Raw genomic sequence first — 8,945 nt, 5'->3', positions numbered from 1 at the left:
AAGTGGTTACTCATAGTATCATAATTGCCCCAGGTTCCCTTTGGCGGAAGCTCAGCCCTCCTGTGAGCCAACAGGTAAAGCACCACACACTGCTAACACTGTATGTTCTACGCACCCACACTATAATCTGCGATTGGGTGGGGGAATACCCGTTACATGTACATTGAAAGGCATTCTTTGGGTGATCTGTGAAATATCGGGTGTGTGGCCAAGACGACAGTCCAAAAGTGTGTAAGTTTACTAAATGTGAAATATTCTGGGTCTAACAGCGATTCGCAAGAATAATGAATAGATATTTGTAACAGTTGCGATTACCTGAATCAGATGATGCCAACCACTTCAAGATTAGGAGGTGCAAAGGATCGATATCTGTTCTCATGCAAAAGTAGAGGCTAAGGTGTCATGATTCATATCCAGGTGCCCATATTAAGTACACAGAAATAACAGTAGAGATGTGGTTTATCTAAGTATTGTAGAAACAAAGTTATGAAGTCCTTTTATATATTGAGGCAAAGTTTAAAAGACAAAAGAAAGTTGTTGTTTTTTCTTTCAGTCTTAAAACTGTCATGTGGCTGATTGATGAAAAGGGGTGGGTTGAGGCTACACCCAGAAAGTATGTTTCAATGAACAAGTTTTTAGATTATAAACTCTGCATCTGAGATTATGAATTAAATTTCAACTAAGGGAGAGTCCATACTGGAACATGTGAAATCTCAATTCCCACTCAAAACCCTTTGGGAAAAGATCTGATCAATGTTATACGATAACTAAAATTAGATTCTGTTTGTTTTATCCTTTTATTTTAAGAAACTGTCTGCATTTTATACTGTATGTTCTTGTAATAATCTTTTTCTGTAATCTAAGCACTGTACTTTTTGTATAGTAAACTTTAATAAGTAATGACTTTGAACTCTGCACGCTTTGCAGAGAGAAAAATTACATTTTCGGACACATTTTGCTACAACAGATTTTTGTGTGTTAAGTACATAATTTTCGTAGTAATCAGACACCAAAGGCACTGTAAGTACATTTTTTAACCCTTTGGTGGTGACAGCGAGTTAAGATATATACTGTGACGGATTGAGGGTAGATATTACACATTTGAGGTACCTTGCATAGGTGAAAGGTGAGTCAGCTAGATAGCTGTGTGTATTAACCTTTGTCACATATACAAGTCATGTTCACACTGGTCTGCCGTACTGTATGTGAGAGTGCATCCTAAAATGTAGGGGGTAGGGTGTTACTAATTCTGTCACCACAATAGGGGTCTGCAACACATCACAACCCCTTTATACATAAAGGGGTTGATACTAAGGGAGTAAGTTAGATCGGAAAAAAATGATGTGTGCAAGGCTGAAGGACTAACTCGTGGCATTGTCAGTGCCTTTAAAGTAGGTGAATCTAGTTTGAATCCCAATGTCAGCTCCTTGTGCACATCACTTTATCTCCCTGTGCCTCAGGAACCAAAATTAGATCTACAGGGCAGGGACTTGTTGTGTCTGCCATGATGTTATGCATAGCACTGTGTACACTGTCAGGACTATAAAGGAAGAATCATTTCATTATTATCTGTCCATTGAATTCAAGTTTTGTGACATTCTGTGATGCACCTTTAGTTGTCTCAATAAGTTTTCTGTTCTTGGGAAACCTCACAGTGACCTCCGGGCGTCCCAGGGATGGTTTGGAGGGAAACCTTTGATGAAAGGCCCAAACAAGCCTAGGGGCGTGAAGTTGGACCTTAGGGACCCAAGAACGCTCTTCGGGGCCGAAGCCCTTCCAATGAACCAGGTACTGGATTTTGCCACGGGTGAGCCTGGAGTCCAAGATGGTTTGTACTTCAAACTCCTGTTGTCCCTCAACCAAGAGGGGTTCAGGCGTGGAGGCCAAAGCTGGAGACTGAGGGTCCTGTATGAAGGGTTTGAGCAGTGTGTCACAGTAATTTGTGATAGGTTATAATATACACCAAATATCTGGGTTGAATTGAACATGACTTAGATATAATAAATATAGTTTATTCCTTAAAGAAGGAGAACACACAAGATGATACAAATAACAGACAAGAAATAGCACTTATTACAACTTAGGGGTTGGACAATGAAGCAATCAGGTACAGGATTGGCAATTCATTCAGCAATACAGGTTCAAATGAAGACATCACGAAAAGACACTGGGCATAGATCTTACACTCGTTTATATGGAGTTTCAGCCCCATACCCTAACAGGAGGTGCACGACATTGGATGACAATTATCTGCACCCAATCCCTCCTTGCCACCACACTTGAGAGGCAAAGTAATACCGGCCCACTGGGTGTGCATTATTCTAATCAGGGGCTCATTTCCCTAGCCCACCTCCCACAAGACTGGCGTCGCCCAGTCTGCTTGGGACAGGAAAACTTTTGTCCCAAGGTGTGAAACACAACACTTATCACAAGTACCCACGTCCTGCTTTCTTTTGTGCTAGCATACACAAGCAGGGTGGGGGAGCCTTTGATCAGAGGGTTTATTGTAGACCACTTGTCTCCCCCCTGAGCATTAACATACCATATGGGCTCTAGCCTTCTCGGGTTTTACCCTGGACCCAAAATACAATACATTCTTAATATCTACACATATTAAAATAATCCGTTCTGTGGGTCTGAGCGGGCTGAAATTTGCCAGGTCCTAATGCCGGAGGATCCTTGCCATAGTGGCCAAATATCAGCCTTCCATGACTCCCAGAACCGGAGATACAAAAAACAAGTTAAAATCCCCTATTAACTTTAATGCAAGATTCTCCGCTATAAGCTAAAATAAATCACTACATTTCACTCTCCCATTGAAATCAATGGGTCCGCCACTATAGGCTTTCAATGGAGCAACTCCACCATTGAAGTCAATGGGGAAATCACAATTTTCACATTTGCCCATACTCCGTCTGGTTGATCGGAGAGGGCTGGAAATGGCCATGCAGTCATGCCGGAGCAGTGACGACATGCGACCAAAATCCCAGCCCTCCGGTACTCACAGAACTGGAGATATGAGTTTTACCTCTACACACTTTCGGACTTAGCTGTTTCAAAGCCACCTGGCTTTCCTCCATTAGAATCAATATGGCCGTGCCTCCATAGGAAATGCATGGGCCGGCGCCGCCATAGGTTTCAATTGGACCTCCGCTACCATTAGAGTCAATGGCGCGACCCTCGGAGACGGTGGTGGTCGAGTGTGGGGGTTCCTAGGGTCTAGGGGCAAAAAGAATTGTATTCCTGGGTGCCCTAGAACCTAAGCTTCCCACGCCAATTGTATTTGAACTTGAACTAGTGTGATCAAAAGCTCTTTTTTAGATATTGTATCCGCTTCTGCGGTCTATATATTGAATAACAACCAATCACTTGGAATGTCCCAATAATGTCCTTATGATGAATGGGCAGAGATGAGATGAATAGATAATTCTCACCATGCAGCAGTAAATATGTGGAGAAAAATAAAACAAATTATAGTGCAGTATGCCAATCAATGTTGATAAAAACAATGAACACTAACAACACAAAACACAGATGACAAACAAACAAAACAAATAATAGCAAGGCTTAAAAATACACAAAGCTATTTAATAACACATATACGTGGTTCCGGAGGATAACAAACAATTGCAGCAGGTCCAGAGGGGTTAAAATTGAGACCCTACTTACAATACAGTAATTGAATGCAGGCAATGGAGATGAAAATCACACTGGTAGTCTAGTGGTGACCGGAGCTCTTTCCCATGCGTCCCCTCGTGCTCAGCGTGTATGATGAAGTCACTGGAAGGCGGGACTTCCGGGCAGATATGACGTCACACGCCGCAGGACTTCCTGGAACAATGCTCCCTTCTCTTTTCTTCACCCTAAAACCTGGATTGGCTGCTAAAACAATGTCCTCCTTCACCAAAGACAACTTCACAATAAATGAATAACTTCTCAACGCGTTTCTTGCGCGCACTTTTTCAGGAGTTCTGATGACACTAACACTAGATGGTATATATACACTGACTGTGATTCAATTGGATAATTGCATAATTGAATTCTTACCACAGCAATTGCCACGGTCATGGCATCACATGAAACAAGCCCTACTATACATACAACAATCAACACAATACAAATAACATAAAACATTAAAATATCAAGTCATATAAAAGTCATATTAAAATTTACTCCTTAAAAAAAAAATTATGAACAAAGAAGCCTTCAAAAGATGGACTGAATGATTTCATAATTACACAAAGGCCTTCAATTCAAAGTCTATGTTCAGGCCCCTTGGAGATAGTGTTTTTAATTCATATATCCAGTATGCTTCACGCATACTGGCTTGTTTAAGTCTACTACCACCTCTCAAGTTTGCCTGTACAACCTCAATAGCCTGGCATCGCAAACCTTTGGGGTTTTTATTGTGACACATGGCGTTCCCATTTCTATTGTCTCTGACAGAGGGTCTCAATTCATCTCTAAGTTCTGGCGGGCGTTTTCCCAGAGACTCGGAATTTCCCTCCTTTTTTCTTCTGGATACCATCCACAGACCAATGGTCAGACCGAAAGGATGAATCAAACCCTAGAGCAATATCTCAGATGTTTCGTATCGGACTCACAGGACAACTGGGTGGACCTGTTACCATGGGCCGAATTTGCAATCAACTCTGTCAAAAATGAGTCTACCCAGGCGTCCCCTTTTTCATTAATTTCGGCTTTCACCCCAGCAGTCTTCCACTCTCTTCTTCCCCTTCTGGCGTTCCTGCAGCCGACTCTCATGTTACGACCCTACAGAACTCTTGGAAAAAGATCCTCAAATCCCTACAATCCGCTGTTGCCAAACAAAAGACCAAGGCAGATCGCCATCGCCAACCAGGTCCTTCATTCAAGCCTGGTGACAGAGTGTGGTTGTACTCGAAGAACATCAGGCTTAAAACTCCATCTCCTAAACTGTCACCAAAATTTCTGGGCCCGTTCAAAATCTTAGAAAAAGTCAACCCAGTCGCTTATCGTCTTGATCTACCCCCCACCATGAGGATTCCTTCCGTGTTTCATGTCTCCCTGCTTAAACCCTTCGTACAGAGCTCACACTTTCTGGACCCTTCCCGTAAAACCCAACCCAGTGTCCACCATAGGACAACAAGAGTACGAGGTCCAATCCCTTATTGATTCACGCTGGTCGCTCGGAGGTAGATCTTCAAGGGTGGGATACTGTGACGGTTCAGGGGATTCCTTACTCTCCATGTGTCCCTGATGTCACACACTCTCCTACTCTCTCTGTCCCTTCCCTGGCTGATGCCGTTCCGTTACCACGGCGCGCACCCCGCAAGTCTCGCGCACCCGCGCGGTCCCCGAGTCCCTGCTGCGGCGTGCCCCACTCTCAGGCTACCTAGGTACCTGCTCCTATCCCCTTGCCTCCGGCGGCTGTTCCCTCCGTTCCTCCATCCTCCTCTGCGGGTGTCCCCGCGGCGCGGCACTCTGCGCGCCTCGTGACGCAGCCTGTGCGCGCGCACTCATATTACAGAGGGCGTGCGCACACGCTCCTCTTGTAGGGGTTTCCAGCCTTCTGACTCCTCCTCCCATACCCTGCAAGCGATCTCCCTTACTGGTTCCCCTGTCTCCTCCCCTGTCTCCTCCTCACCTATCCCTAATGTCTCCCACTTCACCTTCTGCTCCTCCCCTCTCTCTTATTGGTGTTCCCTCCTTTATAACCCCTGTCTGTCCTTTCTATCATTGCTCTGCATAGCTTCTGTTATCCCTGTGTGTGCAGTCCTGTGCTTGGCTCTCCTCTGTGTTTCAGCTTGTTCCTTCTCCTGTTTATCTCTGGATTTCCCTGGTTTGACCTCTGCTAGTCCTGGACTACCCTGCTCTCTGTTGCCCTTGAACCTTGCTTACGAACTCTACCTCGCTGACCTCTGTATCCCTGGACTTGGCATACGAACTCGACTACTCTGACTTCTGGATCCTTGGACTCTGGCGCACGGACACCACTACTCTTACTCTGTACTCCCAAGGCGTTGCAAGTATCACTAACTATTTTTCAACAGGCCCGGCAACGCCATACCACACTCTGGGCACACCCTCACTGCTGTGGGTGCGTGGTAGTACCCTTCCCACCTCAGTACTGGGGTCTTGCCAGGTCTGCGGGCATACAGGTGTGAAAAGAGGTCGTGTGTGTAGCCAAGGTCCAGCGGTCAGAGAAGGTAGAGGTCCAGGTTCAAGCTGAGGTCAAAGGTACTAGAGATCGAGGCAGAATGCACAGAGCAATGGCAGGGTAGCAGGATGCTTGCGGCAAGCACTACGTAACATAAACACAAGTTTATGCTCAGCCAATTTGCCTAGGAGCTGGCTGAGCATATAAAGCACAGAGAGCCAATGGGAAGGCTGCAGGCAGTGAGTCATCACACATAGACTGTGTACTGATAGGCAGGGGCGGAGTGTATCCCAGCTGTGGTGTAATGAAGGGAGTTAGCATTAACCCCTCGAGTGCTTCTGGTCATGCGACACCGACGTGTACTGGAGACCGGAGCATCCTCCGTTGCGTTGCGGGGGCGGAGCCTAGGTCTGGTCCGGCAGGAGTACTGCGGTGCTCATGCGCAAGGGGTGTCACCGGATGCGTGGCAGGACCAAGGTCCAATCCTCACACTGCCGCACCCCCCCAAAAAAATCCTGCACCCCCCAGTTTGCACACCCCTGATATAGGTGATCAAACACAATACTAAACCTCAAATATCTAACAGTCAATCATCTATCTTTATATAACATGTAAAAATGCAAGAAAATATAATAAAAACATATGATATGTACTGGGGTCTTGCCAGGTCTGCGGGCATACACACATCTGTATGTCAATAAAAACGAACACAATTATTGTTTCACTAGTCACATATACACAGTCTAAGGCTTTGGTCCCACTGCGTCCGTGCGCGTTCCTCACCAGCAGGGGTATCCTTCCGAGCCGGTCCCAGTCCCCCCTCGCTGCACGGCTCACAAGGCGCTGTGACGCGTCAGCTGGCAGGGGATGCAAGAGAATTGAGATCCCGAGCGTTGACGCGTCACGTGGTGCGCTGGGGAGCCTATCAGCACCAGGACTGGAGCTGTCAGAGCTTCCCCCACCTCCAAAAGGTAGGAGGGGGGAGTGTGTGTGTGTGTGTATATGTATGTATGTATGTATGTATGTGTATGTATCTGTATGTATGTGTGTATATATGTATTGTGTGTTTTTGCTGCCCGCTAGCCGATTGACCAAAAAGGTCGGACGGTCCCCGCGTGCCCCCCTTCACCTGATCCCCGCGGCTGCTGCTGGCAGGGAGGTGGGAGCGGGGTCAATCGTTGTTTTTTTTTGGCTCCCCCCTCTGCCTCCGATCCCTGTGGCTGCTGCCCGTGCTGGAAGTAGGCGCGGGTTGGCGGGAGCGTGGTTGGCCCCATACTTGCCCGCTCTGGGCGTGTTGAGCGTGCAGGGGGAAATCTGGGGAGGGACTGACGGAGAAAGGTGGATGGAGGGCTCGAGTTGGTGGCTGGAAGTGGCTGGCGCTGCATTGGTGGTTCATTGGGTGGCGCGGGGAGGTGTCCTCCAGCCCCCGATCACTAACGTGCCTTCATGGGGGGAGCTGTGAGGGGGCCAGCATGTGAGCGCGCGGGGCTCCCGCACAGCGCCGCCTCCCCCTCTTGCCCTCGTTTTTACCACGCCTCACGCTCCCGCCCCCCTCCGGCTTCATACAGACCGCATATCGCTGTCAAGTGCCTCTCCACACGCTGCCTGTCTGCAGTGCGGGCGCGTGGTCTGAGGCAGCGGGACCTTAGCCTAAAGCAGGCATGTCAAACTCCGCGGCCCGCGGGCCGCATGCGGCCCACACCGAGTATCTGTGCGGCCCACCCAGTGTGTCCCGGTTACGGCGGCGGTGAGGAGGATGCGGCAGCTGGTAAGTATTGTCTGTGTGAGTGAATGCTGCCAGGTGATTGGATGAAGGGCCACATGGGTTTGAAAGAAGGAGGCGGGACTTAGAATGCCGGCCGGGATGCAGGGGATTGGTCGCAGGCAGGTCAGAGGAAGCCGGGGGCGGGGCTTCCGCTTTGTGCAGAGCACACAGTGAGTGTGTCTCTGCCTTCCCGCTCCTCTGCCTGCTGCGCGATGTCCCCCGCCGGGCGGGCAGCCACAGGGACCCGAGGTAGAGGCGCTCACCCCCCTTGCTGCTGACCCCCCTTGCTGCTGACCCCCCTTTGCCGCTAACCCCTCTTTGCCGCTGACCCCCTTGCCGCTAACCCGCCTTTGGTGCTGACCCCACGTGTTCTCTGCTCTGAGCTCCTTGCCGCTCCTTGCCGCCGGGTCTGGCAGCGGGGAAACCGCCTCCCACTGCCCCCTGTGTGCTCCGCTCCGAGCTCCCGCGGCGGGTCTGGCAGCGGGGAAACCACCTCTCACTGCCCCACGTGTGCTCCGCTCCGAGCTCCCGCGGCGGGTCTGGCAGCGGGGAAACCACCTCTCACTGCCCCCTGTGTGCTCCACTCCGAGCTCCCGCGGCGGGTCCCCTTGCCGCTAACACCCTTTGCCGCTGACCCCCCTTGCCGCTCACCCCCTTTCTGTGCCCCCCCCCCTTGCCGCTCACCCCTTTCTGCGCCCCCCCCTCCTTGCACCCTTGGCGCTTTCTATGGCCCCCCCATCCATCCATCCGTCCGTCGCTGTTTGTGTGTGTGTGGGGGGGGGGGGGGAGTGTGTGTGTGTGGGGGGGGAGTGTGTGTATGTGGGGGGTGGGAAGTGTGTGTATGTGGGGGGTGGGGGAGTGTGTGTATGTGGGGGGGGGGAAGTGTGTGTATGTGGGGGGGGGGGTGTATGTGGGGGGGGAGTGTGTGTATGTGGGGGGGGAGTGTGTGTATGTGGGGGGGGAGTGTGTGTATGTGGGGGGTGGGGGAGTGTGTGTATGTGGGGGGAAGTGTGTGTATGTGGGGGGGGAGTGTGTGTATGT

The sequence above is a fragment of the Ascaphus truei genome, chromosome 2 (assembly GCF_040206685.1).
Source record: "Ascaphus truei isolate aAscTru1 chromosome 2, aAscTru1.hap1, whole genome shotgun sequence".
Taxonomy (NCBI): Eukaryota; Metazoa; Chordata; class Amphibia; order Anura; family Ascaphidae; genus Ascaphus; species Ascaphus truei.
Note: the sequence above shows the minus strand (reverse complement) of the source record.